The following is an 18455-nucleotide window of genomic DNA, read 5'->3' as shown; positions in this document are numbered from 1 at the left end:
GGCTTCTCCTTTGCCATCGCATGCATTTTGAATGTGTACATGAATGATCCCATAGGGTTTACAGGGTCTGGGCTAACTTGGGTCTTGCCATACAGTAAGGGAGTATGATAATTTGAATCTCTAATTCTTGATTTTGATCACTTGGGCTTCAAAAAGGAAGACAATCAAAGATTATTTGGATAAACTCTTTAAAAAGCATAGGTCAAATGCGCTTGCTATTAGTCCTTGTGTTAGGTGGGAAATTACCAAGAAGAAGGGGATTTGGAATTTTAAAAAAAAAATTTACTAACTTTTTTAAGAATTGTTTGGAAAATGATAGGATCCAATTATCTACTTTTATTACCTTAAAATATATATTTTTCACTAATTATTTTTCAATTCATTATGAGAATTGTTAAAATGTATAATCTTTATTATTTCTATCTTTTTCACAAATGTATAAAGGTATAATATTTACAATTCTCATATTTTTCACAAAGACTAAGATAAAATATTCTCTTAATTTTTATAGATCAACCAAAACCCTACAACTTTTATTAAAGCTCAACTAGAATTCCTTTTAATCCCCTTAAAGTTTTATATCCAGAAATCCTTAAGTTCACATTTTAATTGTAAAAAGGAAGAGCAAACAAGTATATGACTATGTTTGGAAGTCGGAGCTCTAAATATAATGACAAGAGGATAAAACATTTTATCATAATAGCTTTGAGACTATTTACAAGAGAATGAAAGAAAATGAACAACTTATTATCTAATGTGTAAGGAAGCAACCAAATATGTAGATTTTACGAAAATTTTGACACAAAAACTTGAATTGACGCACAGGATCAAAAATTTAAAATATTTTATTATTATTTCTATTGAGACTTTTAAACTTCTCTCTTTTTATTTTAAGATTTTATTTATTTAGGCTATTATTATTTACGCGTGAATGGGAAGGGGTTAGTGTTAACAGACAGCTTTCTTTTATTTTTAGAGTTTATTTTTTTGAAAAATATTTGATATATTATTAAAAGGCTTTTAGACTTCACAAATAAAATTAAAAGATTGATATAATAAAATATTTTAAAAAAATTATACATAGCCATTTTTTAGAGCTGCTGTAAATATATATATATCATTTTTGAAATAAAAAAAAAACACAAATAATGTACCAAATATTTTACCTTTATTATATATATACATATAAAGATAGTAGACAGTAGAGGGGGGAGGGGGAGGCGTTGAGTGCGCAGACAACGAAAAAAAAAAAAAAGACAATTGTTTGTTCTCTTAATTTTATTGAAAAATAAAATTCCCTTTCTAATTTCTTTTCTTCTTTTTTATTATTCTTATTTTATGAATTAGTTTGATCTAACTTTATGTAGATTTTTTTTATCTAGTTTTTGAAATTATGACACTCTGAAACTGTACATAAAAATTTCTATTTTGGTATTCATTATTTTTCCAATTTAGGAGATAGTCTCAGTCATCTCATAAAATCGTAATAGTATCAAATCAAAAAAACTCGTTGATTTGGTGTTGTGCAGCGTACAATTGGAAGAACTTTTGCGATTCGTAATTGCTGTGTTCGGCTTACCGAGGAACAAATTGACGTGATTAATTGAGTGAATAGTTGGATCCGTCAAGGGAACTAACGATCGGATTTAAACGACTTGCGCGGTTGAGATCGTTGATTCAAGTCAGGTTTTTCTTGTTTGTAAGGCTACCGAGAAACTAAATTGTGGATGCATGTTTCAGGGTTGTTTGCTAGGCAAGAATTAGTTGTCGAGCGTTCCCACAATTAATTTACACAAGGAAGGATTGGTGGTCTATGGCGTCCTCGACCACTATAACCAACTTATCCTCTGGAAGAAAAAATTTATTGTTTAGGATCAATTCGAAGCCGAAACCTAAATCAAGCTTGAAGCTAGAGCGTCATCACATCTATTTATCTAGTTGTAATTTGTTTTTTTATTTTACTTCGTTTTTTATTTTATTTATTTTTGTTACTTTTATTTTTATCAGTTTTAAAACCCTCTTTATTTTTCGCATAGGTCGACACTCGTCGTGAGCACAACAGCTGTCTACAACACCTTCTAGTTATAAGAACTGCAATTTTAGATATCTAGTATTGTAGGACCGACCATACTCTTTATATTTAAAATTATATTCTCTTTAGGTGTAAGAATTTTATATTTGGTGGATTTGGTACCCATCAACTTCAATATTGGGCCACCCTTACCCATGCTCATCTATCCCCCTATTGTATCCAGGAAAATTGTATCATGGTCCGAATTAACTTAGCTCACCACTTCTACCCTTATCTGCATATTCTATTGGAGCTAGTCAACTTTCACCACAAAATGATCAAGCCTTTCCTTTATCAAACCAACTCCATCGCGATTGTTAGACCAAGTAAACCAACCTCCTCTGATTTAATATTAGTAAGCTCGGATTCATCCAATACATCCCTAAACGCCTCCATTTCCACCCTAAGCTTGCATTAGCTCCTTTGCTTTTCACAATCAGCAAGAATCTCATTAAACTCACCACATACAAGCCACAAAAAACTTGACCTCCTACCCAACTCCCTTAATAACTGTCATGTTTCCTTATGTTGCCCTTCTTCCGGATGACCATAGATACCAGTAATGTGTGTTGAAAAAATCTTATTAAGAAAATAGTTATTTAGTTACAATGGAAGTTTAAAATTTTCTTTAAAATCAAGTCAATTGTGATATTTATAGTAATAAACTTAAACTAGAAATGCACCTATGATTTGAGGGAGGAGGACTTAAGTCGATCTTGACTTTCAACCAAATGAGCTTTTGTCCTACACTTGTATCACGAATTACGTTAAGTGTGGGATCGAGTAACACGAACCAAACATAGAAAAGAAAAGAAAAGAAACAAGTTACTTACTTTCATACGTTCTCTCTATAAACTAATAATCTAACAGCCCGGTTTTAGGTAAATCTGAACAGTGATTTTGAAACCACAAATTCGAGATCGTAAAATTATTTTAATATTATTTTTGGTGGTTATAGCATGTGAATATATGTGTGTGAAAATTTTGTGTACTAATTTTATCGTTTAAATGGTTAATTTGAGAAAATGACTAAATCGTGTATAATGCAAAAGTTGCATTCTATATGTTAAAAGTGCTAAATTACCATGGCTTAGTAAATGAAAGGTCCTTATGTTGTAATTAGTCCATGATTAGTGGAATTTGACATAAATGGGCATATATTAGGTGATTTCATAATGTTTTCATTAAGGGTAAAATTGGTATTTGATTATTAAGTTAACATTAGTTAAAACAAAACAAAATGTTCATTAATTCATGCATTCATCAACCGAAAATATCAAAGAAAAAGAAGAACATTTAGGGCTTGTATATTTGGCACCTTTAATCCTTGATTAAGGTATGTTCTTTGCTCGATTTTTGACGATTTTTACGTTTTTGTGATGGTTACTTTGTGTTCTAGCTAGCCCATGTCTCAATTTTTGAAAGTGTTGATGATTTTGGAAGTTTCCATTGATGAATTCATGTGTTTTATGATGTTTAATGATGAATTATAAAAGCTTAGTGCTTGATATACATGTTTAGTAAAGTGATTTTGAGTAAAAAATGCATATTAGGGATTAAATTTAGAAAAGTGTAAATTGAGGGGTTAAATTGTGAAATAAATGAAATTTTTGGGCTGCCAGGGACTTACATGAAATTCGGCTAGGCTTGGGTGTAACGAAATTTTGTGTATTTTGTGTTTTTGTGAAATAGAGACTAAATTGAATAAATGTGAAACTTTAGGGGCTAAAGTGCAAAAATTCCCAAATATGTGTTTGTGGATTAAATTGAATGAATTGGTGATTAAATGAGTTAATTTTGAATATATATAGATCAAGAAAGAAAGAACTCGAATTTAGATCGGGGAAAATCGAAGGTTTTCGAGTAATCGATCCGATTTGTCAATTCCGAGTACAAGGTAAGTTCATACGTGATAGACATTGTTACAATTATGTTTTTAATGCTTTAATATTTCATAAATTATATAAATGCGACTACAATTGCATACGACGACAAATTGACTATGTTTAGCACTTAGTGTGCGAATTGGAATAGCTTTGGTTTTGTATGGCACTAAGTGTACGATACCAAGATAGCTTCAGTTTAATATGATGGCACTAAGTGTGCGATATCGTTATAGCTTCAGCTAAACAATTATGCACTAAGTGTGCGAGTTCTTAAAGCATTGAAGATTTCCAAACGATTTAATGTATTGAACAAAGAGATGAGAATGAAATACATAAATATGGGAAAGTACAGGTACGTACGATACCTATGTTGATAAAGGGATGAGAAGGATGGACGTGAAAACGGATCGTAAAGTTTGTCAAAGTTGAAGATTTGACTTAGGGCTCTAGACGTTCGAAAAGAAACTTAGATTTTTGACACAACCTGAAACGAAATTAAATCCAAGTTAGATAAAACAATTAAAACAAATAACTAAAATAAAATAATAAATCAAAGATTAAGGAAGCGAATAAAGAAGATAAATGGAAAGATAGAATGTGACATGTAGAAGTCCTAAGAAGCCTTGGAAACACGAAAAATCCACAACCCCTTCAAGTGGCTCTAATTTCCCCTCCAAGATAAAAACCTTGGTAAGAAAAAGTTTGAAGATGAACCCCACAATCTAAAAAGATTGTTAAAACTCATCTAAAAGAAACTCAATTGAAATTCTTGAAAAGAAAAACTCAGAGTGAATTTATTAACTCAAAAGAAAAATAGAATAAAAATAAATTGTATCAATTGTGTGCAATGCAAAGGCCTATAAATAGGCTAGCTAAATAAATCTAAATAAAACTCATTAGCATACTAGAATTCTAATTTAATCTAAACAAGAAGTAGTTTTAAACTAAACTTTCTCGTTAACATAAAATTTCTAAATAACTTAAAATACTTAATAATTATCAAAAATTAAGAATAAAACAATAATAAAATAATAAGAGCTGATAAATAAAATATTGGGCTCATATATAATAAAAATTAAGCCTAAAACCCAAACCTAATATGATTTAAACTCGAATTAAAAGCCCGAAACTCGTAATTCCCGTCATAATCCCTTTCAGAAATTCTGCTCGCGCAATCTTCACTAAAACGGTTATAACTTGAGCTCTCGAACTCAAAATCAAGTGATTAAAAATGTGTTTCGAAGCTAAGAGATATATCTTCAAATTATATGAAGAAATCTCAACCCATAAATACCAGGATCCCATAAAAAAGGTTGTCGCAATTCTGCTGATTTCCCAAGCCTGAAAATTGACAATTTTGATTATTGGAATCTAATAAATTTCACCCCATTTGTGCATGTATCATATCTGGTAGATGATACTATGTGTATGAAGCTTGATGAATTTGTATATTATGAATTGTTGAGTATCTTTGGTACGAACTTACTAAGCTATGAAGCTTACTGTGTGTTATTTGTTTGTGTCTTGTAGATTATCGAAACTAGCTCGGACTAGGGGATCATCGGGAACACGTCATCACACTATCGATCATCTCGTTAGTATTTTTGGAAGCTTTGTATATATGGTATATGGCATGTATAGGCTAGCGTCATTTTAGTATGATTTGAGTTGTGATTTTAACCATGAGATTTGGCTTGAGAATGTTGGTATATGACCATTTAAGTTGGCTTGAATTATATGTTGATAAGTGAAATGTATGTGATGTATATAATGCCTTATATGTTGGCTTGTTTGGTATAGTTATATGGTTGTTATTCTAATTAGTTGTAAATAGGAGTATTAAGGTTGGAATAATGATATGTTGTGACTTGATTATGTGATATTGAAATGGTAAGTCTTGTGGATTGAAATAGGTGATAAGATAATGATAAAGAAATGCATATAAAGTCATGCAAGTTTGATGGTTTTGGCATGATTGTGGTTGAGAATTTAAGTAGTGAAATGGTTGATTTGAAAATGACATGAATTATATGTGATTTGGTATGTTTTGGCTGCCTATATATGTAATGAAATGATACCATTTTGATGGTTAGGTGAACATGAGAAAAGGGTGGCAAATTGGCCTTGCAAATGACTTATTTTTGTCCACATGGACGTGTATCTCAGCCATTGCGATACACGGTCATGTTACCCGGCCGTGTGTCCCCTAGGGTACCCTTCAAATTAAAGTCAATATACCCTACAATTTTGACACGGCCTAGACATACGTGCATGTCTATTGGCCGTGTGTGGCACACGGGCTGACACATAGGCGTGTGGTCGGTTGTGTGACCCAAGTTAGTAACCTCTTTAATTTTCACACGGCCACGTAACACCCTTTACCCGTACTCAAGACCGGGACAAGGTACAAAGCGTTACTAGATATTTACTCAGGCAATCACGTAAAATCGGGTGGTAAATTTTTGTTTTAAAAACAAAAACCATTAATCAGAATCACATTGCCCCTATCATGGGCCTACGAGACCCAAAACATACAATAAGAATGGGTCAAGACTAAACTGGGAGCTTCAGAAGATTTTAGTAAAATTCCTAGAGTTATGCCTCACATGCCCGTGTGGAGGCAAAGCACACACTCGTGTGGTTGGGATACGCCCGTGACTGTAATGACCCAAATTTTAAGGTCATCGAAAAATTGAATTTTCGGGTTATAATTTTCGTAAAATAAATTAGTAAATATTTATTAGAAATATTTACGAAGCTAGTAGTGAGGTTAATTAGATTTTAATTAAGTAAATTTAGCCTAATTAAGGCTAATTCAGTGAAAGGACTAGATTGAATATAGTGTAAAAAGTTTAATTGTAGAATAGAGAAAATTCAAGGGATTAAATTAGCAATTAAGCCATAAGGTGACAAATGTATGGTAAAAATAAATAAAATGTGTAAAAATATAAATGGTACACATGTAATAAACATGTGTATTTTCTTATATTATAAGAAAATAATAATAATGATTAAAGAATATTATAATAATATAATACAATAAAGTAATTAAATAAAATAAAAGAATGAATGAAAAACGAAACAGAGCAGGGAAAGAAAGAAAGAAAATGAAAATGAAAATTTAGGGTTTTGGAGTTCCAAGCTTGATTGGTAAGTCAATTTTATCCCTTTTCTTGTAATTTTGATGTCTATGGAATCCTAGGAAAGAATATTACTTGAGTTATGTTGGAATTTAGAAAGTTATTGAATTTTTAGATGTTGATTAAGTTGAATAAATGGAAGAATTAAGTGTTAATTTGATGAAAATTTAAGTTAGAAGTGGGAGAAGGATTAAATTGTGAAAGAAAATATAGGTCTTGCAATAATAGGGATTGAATTGAGAAGATGTTATAATTAGTGTTTTATGCTGAAATTTAAGAGTTGGGATAGCTTAAAATGATAATTGAATGAAAATATAGGGTTTATTTTGAAGAAAAAGAATGGTTATGGTGGAAGGACTGAATTGGAATTTTAGTAAAAGTTACATGGAAATTAAAGAATGTGTTGTTAAATAATATATATTGATAATTTTAAATGTTAAATTTTATGTAGCCAACATAGCACCGAAAACATCATCGAAAAAGGGAAATGAGAAAGTGAATAAGGATATCGAGTAAATTCAAGAAATTCGGTTTGTATTTCTATAAACTATGCTTAATGTTTTAATACAATGTAATTGTTTTTTTATAGTTAGAATGTATATGAATAATATGATGAAAACTGTTACTACTATTGTATTGTAATTGAATTACATGTGAATTATTATGGAAAAATATTGAAATGAAGTAAAATTAAATTAAGAATGGAAATTTGAAAATTGGAAGTTGACTGAAAACCCTATTAACAATGTCGGGCTATTCAGATATAGTTGGCATGCCATAGGATCAGTGGAGTTAGGGATATTTCGACTCTGTGTCGATGAGACACTTTATGTGTCGCTAGACTGTGACTGTTCCGGATTCGTTCCGAAGAGGTACTCTGTACCTAACTATGACTATGACTGTTTCGGATCTGTTCTGAAAAGGTGCTATGTTTACCATGACTGATACTGTTACCCTTATGGTGTATTCCAGCTTCAGCCGATGAAACACTGTATTATATCCCTGGTGTGTGGGTTGGATTTGGATCTGCGTATCCGTTCATGTCCGAGTTATGTTAATAGGGGTAATTGAAAGTACTAAAGACAAAGACTAACTGCTATTGATTATGTGACTGTGACGGTTATACAAGTATTGAAAGATATTGAATGATATGAAAGTATAAAAAGAATTGCTTAAATACATTTAAGAGTTATAAGTTAAAGGTAAGTGATGAAGCTGATAAGATTATGAAGTAAAAAGTTATGTTACAAAGTATATACATAGCTTATTATTGTTTTAAGTATTAGTTTATAGAAATACCACTGAATGCATACTCAGTGTACGGTTTATTTCCGTGCGCAGGCTAGGTACGAAAGAAAGCTAAGGACTCAGCATCCAAGCCAATCCCATACTCAAAGTGGTGAATACTTTTCTTTTGGTAAAATGGCATGTACCTAGGTTGTTAAGGTGTTATTTTGTTTTATGATAGTGTATAAACATAAAAGTTATTGAAGCATGGTATGAAATATGCATATTTTGGAAGTTAAACTTACATGAGTTTGACTAGTATGTTAATGTTGTACAATTTTGTTATGAACTATGGTACATAATTCTTAAGAGGTATTTAAGTGAATGAATAAATATTTGCTAAGTTTTAATGGAATAATGAATGATATTTGATTTAAGAACTATTAGCATATGTTTGGGCATGAAATATATGTGTTTAGCATGTGAAAATAGCTTAGAAATGGTCAAAAATCATGTTTTCACACGGCCAAGTCATATGGGCGTGTGCCTAGGCTGTGACAGCCCTAATTTGACCCTAGTCGGGAAGTGGTTTCGGGACCACTAAACCAAGTCATGAAAATAATTGAATGTTAAATTTCGTGCTTAATTTTTGAGAAAATGCATATGTGAATTTGCGGTGCTTTGATTGAAATTTATTGAAAGGGACTTGTGTGAGAATTTTGAAAATGTGCTAGGTATTTATGTGATGGCTTATTACTATATGGTTTAAAAATCATAAGGATGTGCATGTCAAATTGCCATTTTTTTATAGTGGCCGGCCATGTGGTTTAGTAGTTGAAAAAGTATAAATTTTATATGTATTTATATATATAAATGTATTATAATATGTAATAACAATTTTATATTATAATAAAATAAGTAAATGGGTGAAAAGAACAAGGTTAATTACTCTTGTTCTTCATTGCCGATTTCTTAAAAGAAAAAAAGAGGGGATAGGAGAGATCAAACTTTCGGCTATTTTAGCATCCAAATTAAGGTATGTTTCATGTGCTATCTTCAAATTCTTGTGAAATTTTAGTCAATTACATAGTTTCCTACGTAGCCCATGTTAAAACTTTAGTTTTGGTTGAGGATATAGCATTCGGCCATTTACATGAGTTTTGCTAAATTATTGATAGTTGAATGTTGGTTTTAAGGAATGAATAATTGTGATTGTAATGGAGTTTTATGTTGCTTAGGTGATGAATTAAGCAATTTTTGCAATTGGACATATTAACGAGATGCAAGGATTTTGTTTTTTTTTTATAAATGCAAATTCGGTCATGGAATTTGATGTATTTCTTATTAAATTTTGATGAATTTTGTTATAGGAGAAATTAAGGATGAATTTGAGTTGGCTATTAGTGATTTGTGTGAATCATTTAGCTAAGTGAGGTATTTGGCTAGGTCCATTTGAACAAATGTTTTGGTGTTGGCTGTTTAAATGATATTATTTTTGTATTAAGTTGAATTGGAAGATTGATAAATGTGTTAAAGATGACTCAAGACTTATATAAGCATACGGCAATAGCTAAGGAGTGAGAATTTTTTATAGTTGATGTATATGTGTAATGAGTAGTGTTATATATATGTGATTTATTTGGTAATAGAAAATTTGTTAAAATGCTTAGTAAATGGATATTTGGCTAATGTTGTGTATATAAATTACTTAAAATATTAACTTTAAATGAGTACTAAAGGTTGTATATGAATTCGGCCTTGGGAGATATGTTAGTATAAAAATGCTTGAAAGTTAAATAGGTGATTGCTTTAATGACCAAATGTGCCAAAGAATAATGCATGATCTAGTTGACCGATTTGTGTTAAGGGAACACGAATAAATATATTTTGATGAGCTATACATTCGGTTATAGTATGAAATGCAATGTTAATACTTAGTTGCTAGTATGTATATATGTGCTAGCCGAATTTGAACTTGAATAATGATTTGAACATGATGTATTGTATTGAGATTATGCTTAAGTGAAATTATAGAATTGTGATGAAATTGATTGGTGATATACATGTTTAAATAATATGAATGCAAAGAGTTGTGAAAGAGTAAATTGTAGTAAATCTGCTTGGGACAGCAGCTGTAATGTGAATTTGGAAAATCACCATAAATTGTGGAGTGGAGTTAGAAGCTGAATAAATTATGTAATTAAATCTTAATGAGTCTAGTTTCTAATGAAATCAACAAGAACATATTTTGACTTCTGTACAATTAGAAATTTGATTCGTAGTAAATGGTGGTCAGACTAGTCAAACAGTGAAACAGGGGAAACTTTAAGAAAAATCTGGTATTGATTGGCCAAACTAAAAATTCTGAAAATTTTATGGATAAAAGATATATGAGTCTATTTTCAGGTAAATTTTACGGCAATTGATTTGGAGTTTCGTAGCTCCAATTATAAATAAGTTAGTGACTGTTGCTCAGGAAGACAGCTTATTGTGAATTTGTGATTATGTGGTAATCATTGATAAAAATTTGTTAAGGAGTTGCTTAATGTTTTCTTATAAACTTACTATGATCTATGTGTGTGAAAGTCGAATATATATATTATATTTCTGAAGAAATGCTTGAATAGTCGAATAATGACTAGTTTAAAATTTTTGAATTTAAGCTCAAGAGCAAAGAGGGTCGAAGTTGGATAGGGGAAAAGAGAAAGTAATTAAGTAGCCTTTCCACAACCGTTCAAGTATATCTGAGGTAAGTTTTGAGTACAAGCCTCAGTAATTGCCATGTACTCAGCTTCAGTGGTAGACAAAGCGACTGTAGTTTGCAAAGTGGCTTTCCAACTAATTGCACAACCTCCGATTGTAAAGACGTAACCTGTGAGAGATCTTCTTCTATCAAGGTCTCCAGCAAAATTAGCATCAACATACCCTATAACTCCATCTTTAGTTCTTCCAAACTGTAAGCAAACATCAGTAGTGCCTCGTAAGTATCTTAAAATCCACTAAACTACTTTCCAGTGTTCTTTACCGGGATTTGCCATATATCTGCTAACTGCACTGACTGCATATGATAAATCTGGACGTGAACAAACCATAGCATACGTGAGAGATCCCACTGCACTAGAGTATGGAACATATGAGATGTACTCAATCTCATCATCTGATTGAGGAGACAAGGCCGATGAAAGTCTGAAATGGGCTGCTAAAGGAGTACTAACAGGCTTAGCACTCTGCATATTGAACCTGCGAAGAAATTTCTCAATGTACCCCTTCTAACTTAGGTACAATTTACTTGCTTTTCTATCTCTGAGAATCTCCATACCAAGTATCTTCTTTGCTGGTCCTAAATCTTTCATCTCAAATTCTTCACTTAGTTGGGCTTTAACCTTTCTTATCTCTCCTTTATCTTTTGCTGCTATCAACATGTCATCAACATAAAGAAGTAGATACACAAAAGAACCATCACTGTTTTTCTTAAAGTAAACACAACTGTTTAAACTACTTCTTTTGAAATCATGAGAAGTCATAAAGGAATCAAACCTCTTGTACCACTGTCTTGGTGACTGTTTCAAACCGTAAAGGGACTTTCTCAGCAAGCAAACATAGTCCTCTTTTTCTGAGACTATAAAATCCTCTGGTTGTTGCATGTAAATATCTTCCTAAAGTTCTCCATGCAGAAATACAGTTTTTACATCTAACTGCTCAAGCTCCAAATCATGCATGGCCACAATACCAAGCAAAGCTCGAATCGAACTATACTTAACAACTGGAGAGAACACATCTGTGAAGTCCACTCCTGGAATTTGACTGTAACCCTTTGCAACAAGCCTTGCTTTATATCTGGGTTATTCAACTCCTAGAGTCCCTTCTTTCTTTTTAAACACCCATTTACAATGAACAACCTTTTTACCTTTAGGAAGTTTCACAAGGTCCCATGTTCTGTTTTTGTGGAGTGATTCCATCTCTTCTTGCATAGCAAATATCCACTTTTCTGAGTCTTCACAGCTAACCGCCTCAAAATAATTAGATGGCTCTTGATTCGCATCTATATCTTCAGCCACATTTAAAGCATAAGCAACTAGATCATCCTTGGCATACTTCTTTGGAGGTTTAATTTCTCTTCTAGTTCTGTTTTTGGCGATAGAGTATTGTGGTGAAGAAGCAACTCTATTCTCAATTTTTGTTCTGGCTTGAGGAGTTGACTCTGTATTAATCTGATGCTCCACCTGCTTTTGATTTTCTTTATTGGAAGAGTCTTTAAGAGATAAGTTAGGTAGCATAGCAGTTTCATAAAAAACAACATCTCTGCTAATCACAACTTTTCTATTTTCAGGACACCATAACTTATACCCTTTTACACCAGCTTTATAACCAAGAAAAAATGCATTTAATAGATCTCGGTTCCAATTTTCCATTATCAACATGAGCATACGCAGGACATCCAAAAATCTTTAAATCAGAATAATTAGCAGGATTACCAGACCATACCTCTTGTGGAGTCTTTTTCTCAATGGCAGTAATTAGCAGGATGGAGATCGGTTGATCAAAAAACATGCAGTAGAGGCCGCTTCTGCCCAAAATGCCTTCGGTAAGTTGGCATTTGAAAACATACATCTAACCTTCTCTATGATCGTTCTGTTCATTCGTTCTGCAACGCCGTTTTGCTGTGGAGTATGACGAACTGTCAAGTGTCTCATGATCCCTTCTGACTTGCACAATCTATTAAACTCATCAGAACAAAACTCTAAGCCATTGTCTGTGCGGAGGTATTTTATCTATTTTCCCTTCTGTTTTTCAATCATAATTTTTCAAGACTTAAATGCGGAAAACACATCACTTTTCTGCTTCAGGAAAAACGCCCAAACTTTTCTGGAAAAATCATCAATAAAGGTTAGCATATAATTAGCTCCACCTCTCGAAGGCACTCTAGATGGCCTCCACAGATCAGAATGAATATACTCCAACATTCCCTTCGTGTTATGGATTCCTCTAGTGAATCGAACTCTCTTTTGCTTCCCAAAAACACAGTGCTCACAGAAATTCAGTTTGCAAATTCCTTGCCCATTAAGAAGTCCTCTTTTGCTTAATTCTGCCATGCCATTCTCACTCATATGCCGTAGGCGCATATACCAAAGTTTAGTAATATCATCATCTAACAAGGAAGAGGAATAGATAGCTGCATCACCAGTAACAGTAGAACCTTGTAAAATATATAACTTGGCAGTCTTTCTTTGCCCTTTCATCACAACAAGGGACCCTTTGGAAATCTTTAAAACCCCACTTTCAGTTGTGTATCTGTACCCTTTTGAATCAAGAGTACTCAACGAAATTAAATTTCTTTTCAATTCTGGAACATGCCACACGTCACTAAGTGTTCTGACAACTCCATCAAACATCTTAACTTTAATTGTTCCAACACCTGCAATTTTACATGAAGCATTATTTCCCATCAAAACAACACCTTCAGATACTGTTTCGTAAGTTGTAAACCAATCCCGATTGGGACTCATGTGGAAGGTGCAGCCTGAATCAAGTATCCACTCCTCGCTTACTTTAGAATCATTGACAGATGCGACTAAAAGTTCACCATCGCTGTAGTCTTCTACAACATCAGCTTCACCGGAATTTTCTGGTTGTTTTCCCTTTTGATTCGCAACCTCCCTTTTAATCTTATTTTGTAGCTTATAGCACTCAGATTTAATGTGCCATTTATTCTTACAGAAGTTGCAAGTTTTACCTCTGTTTGAAGACTTCGATCTACCCTCAGATTTACCACGAGGATTTTGTTCCTGTGTCCTACCACGATCATCATCAGCATTCTGATCTTGTCTCCCACGAACAATGAGACCCTCTCCCTGAGAGTCGGGTTTAACCACAAGATGCTTCATCTTATCATACGAGGTTAAAGAATCATAAACCTCATCAACTGTGAGAGACTCACGGCTATATAAAGTCGTGTCTCTAAAGGTTGAATAAGACGGGGGCAACGAACAAAGTAGAATCAACCCTAGATCTTCCTTATCATACTGAACCTCCATGGCCTCCAAGTTTGAGAGAATTTCTTTAAACACTGTTAAGTGTTCGTGTACAGACGTACCTTCCTCCAAACGATGAGCATAAAGACGCTGCTTCATATGCAACTTGCTTGTTAGAGTTTTCGACATACATATTTGTTCTAGCCTCTTCCATAATGCAGCGACAGTTTTCTCTTTCATCACATCCTGCAAAATTTCGTTAGACAAATGCAGATGTAATTGTGTTAATGCCTTTCGATCCTTACGCTTCTTCTCTTCATCTGTTAATGTCGAAGGCATCTTATCTATCCCTAGCAGGGCATCCTCCAGATCCATCTGTACAAGAACTGCTTGCATCTTAATTTGCCACAACGCAAATCTGGTGTTGCAATCTAACAGCGGAATTTCATACTTCAAAGACGCCATTACCATGATCGAGATGAATAGCCTGGAAGCTCTGATACCAATTTGTGAAAAATAAAATAAAATAAATAAAATAAAATAAAATAAAGAACACACAAATTTCACGTAGAAACCCTTTCGGGAAAAAAACCACGGGCAGAGGAGAAGAAAATTCACTATGTCGAAAAATTAGAATCAAATACAAGAGGAATAGACTATGTCTATTTATAGGCTTGCAAAGCCATATTCTAGTAGGATTGAAACACCTTATCCTAATTAATATAAAATAGATGGAGTTTAATAAGGTTTAAAAACCTTATTCTAAAATAAAATAAAAGAAGTCTAGTTTTATATGGATTTTACTTTTATTTTATTTTCCATCGTATTTTATTTAAATAAGAATTTGGGTCACTTAATTCTAACAGTACGTAATTGATAATGTCTTGATATGTGTATGATAACTGTACTCCGATCTATTGATTCTATTTGAATATAGTTGAGTGACAAATAATTTATGTTTAAGGCTTAAAGCCGAATAGACATTAGAAGTTAAGCTTAGAAAGTAAAATGGACATATATTCTTATGTATGTTATTGAGCCAAAAGTTATATGAATGGTGCTCATGTTATGCTATTATTCGAATGGAATAAATGAACTATGATTGTGAGATGTTATGTGAATTGAATTTTCTTGCGAATAAGTATGCATGACATTCAGTGATGTATATCCGGACTTAGGGTCCGCAGGCTATGTGCTGGAATTATATCCGGACTTAGGGTCCGCAGGCTATGTGCTGGAATTATATCTGGACTTAAGTTCCGCAGGCTACGTGCTGGAAATATGTCCAGGCTAAAGTCCCGTAGGCTTCGAGCTGGTATTATACCAGGTTTAAATTCCCGCAGGCTTGTGCTGGTAATTGGTTTCAAGTCCTAAGACCTGATAGGCTTAATGCCAGTAAGTTGAGTAAGATTACGATATTGAATGTTCGCAGTAAACCATCTCGAGTAATTACTATACATTTAAAATGTTCAGGTACGTATTACTTACTCAACGGTGAATTGATTTCGAAGTGAATCATTAGCATCAAAGAAGAATATATATATAAATATGATTGATGGTTATATTTGCGAATATGAGAATGATTTAATCGGTCATGGTATATTTGCATATGAATTATATGTTAAAATTTCTTTATGTACTCATGTACATTCAATCAATGATTTTTTGAATTATTAGAATTAAAGAATGATACTTAAGTGTGAATGATTGTTATATCTACGAGTAAAACAATGACCTATTCGGTCAAATTTTGTTAATATATGAGATTATTTGATTTAAATGCATCTTATGAATTTTAAGTAGAAGAAAAATATGTGCTGAGAAATCTATGTATATGTTTATGTGTATTCGGCCATGAAGCAATTTGAATTGAGAATAAGTCTGTTTAAATGAATGTTTCGATTTTCGATAAGTCTTTAATTGTTTGTGATGCTTAAAACTTACTAAGCTTTGAAAGCTTACTCTGTTCTTTATTTCTCTGTTTTATAGATTGTTGATTTTAGCCACCGACTCGGGGATCGTCAGTAGTTCATCACACTATCGATCTTTTTGGTACAGTTATATTTTGGACTCGATATGGCATGTATAGGTTAGGCTGATGATAACTATGTTTTGAAATTGTAAATATTTTGGCCATATGAAAATGGCGTATAACTTAAATATCAGTATGTATTTCAGCTCGATCTCTGTTTATGTTTATTGACACTGTGAATGAGATAATTAAATGTTTAGTTTGGTAATACCTCTTAGCCTTAATCCGGTGATCGGATTTGGGTTAGGGGTGTTACATTTGATTAGTATCAGAGTTACGGTTTAGCCGATTCTAGGACTAACGTAGCATATATGAGTCTAGCTATACATGCCATATAGTGTTAATACGATAGTGTGATGATTTCTGACAGTTAAAAATGTGTTTTTGTATAGTAATGGATCCCGATCCCGATCGAGCGGTAGCTGATGATGTAGAGAGTGTAGCGCCTACTCCCGCACACGGGACAGCGCCGATGGACTCTCAACTTATTGCGAGCAATCAAAATGACGAGGCTAGATAAGCCTTTTATAATGTGATGAATGATTGGTTTAACCAATACATTTGAACTAATTCGGCTGCTCCACAACCCCCACTTCCAACAAATACACCCCCTGCACCCACGATACCTCCGATAATTGATCAGCTGAGGTTGAATAAGCCCCCGGTTGACAGAATTCGAAAGCACGGGGCTACTGAATTTAAAGCTACAGACAGTGATGATGCCGAGCAAGCTGAATTTTGGTTGGACAACACTATTCGAGTACTTGATGAACTATCTTGCACACCCAATGAATGCCTGAAATGTGCTATATCTTTGCTATGTGATTCTGCCTATTATTGGTGGAATACATTAGTTTCTGTTGTACCCAGAGAACGGGTGACGTGGGAGTTCTTCCAAACTGAATTTCGTAAAAAGTATATCAGTCAGAGGTTCATAGATCAGAAACGGAAAAAATTTCTTGAACTTAAACAGGGTTCCATGTCAGTTACTGATTATGAACGGAAGTTCGTCAGACTTAGTAGATATGCTCGAGAATGTGTATCGTCTGAGGCTATTATGTGTAAATGCTTCGAGGACGGGCTAAATGAAGATATTAAAATGTTTGTTGGCATTCTTGAAATCAGAGAGTTCGTAGTACTTGTTGAGCGAGCTTACAAAGCCGATGAGCTTAGTAAAGAAAAAAGGAAAGCTAATGTTGGAGCTGGAGAGTTTCGTAAAAGATCTTCGGGAAAGCCTTTTCAGCAATTATTGAAGAAATTTCGAGATGATTCAGTCCAATCTAAGAACACTTCAGGCTTTTCCAGACGAGACCGTGATCGACCTCCTATGAGTACGCGAGCCACTTCAGTTGCCAGTGTTGGAAATGTTTATCGGGATAGGACCGAGTGCAAGTTTTGTGGAAAATGGCATTCGGGGAGTTGTAGATTTCATGATCACTCATGTTATAGATGCGGATCATCCGACCACTTCATCAAAGACTGCCCGAGATTGTCAGAACAAAATGTGAATCAGAGTGGAAAACCGAGTACTGCTACAGCTCGAGGTAGACCACCTAGGAATACGGGGAATACTAGTGGCGGTCAGAGAGGGTCTAGAGATGCTACGACCAGATCTGAGGCTCGTGCTCCTGCTAGAGCTTATGCTATACGCGCACGCGAGGATGCTTTTTCGCGTGATATTATTACTGGTACTTTCACTCTCTTTGATACTGATGTGATTGCATTGATTGACCCTGGTTCTACTCATTCATATGTATATGAGACTTTAGCATCCAGTAAGACTCTACCTGTTGAGTCTACTGAGTTCGTGATTCGAGTGTCGAATCCCTTGGGTCGATATGTGCTAGTCGACAAAGTGTACAGGAAATGTCCCCTGATAATCCGAGGTTCCTGTTTTCTGGCTGATTTGATGCTTTTACCCTTTGATGAATTTGATGTTATTCTCGGTATGGACTGGTTGACCGTACATGATGCAGTTGTGAATTGCAAAAGAAAGACTATTGATTTGAGATGTGCAAATGATGAGATAATCCGAGTTGAGTCTACTGAATTGAACGGGTTACCAGCAGTAATATCCTCGATGTTGGCTCAGAAATATGTAAAAAAAAGGTGTGAAGCATATCTTGC

The sequence above is a fragment of the Gossypium hirsutum genome, chromosome A11, assembly GCF_007990345.1.
Source record: "Gossypium hirsutum isolate 1008001.06 chromosome A11, Gossypium_hirsutum_v2.1, whole genome shotgun sequence".
Lineage (NCBI taxonomy): Eukaryota > Viridiplantae > Streptophyta > Magnoliopsida > Malvales > Malvaceae > Gossypium > Gossypium hirsutum.
Note: the sequence above shows the minus strand (reverse complement) of the source record.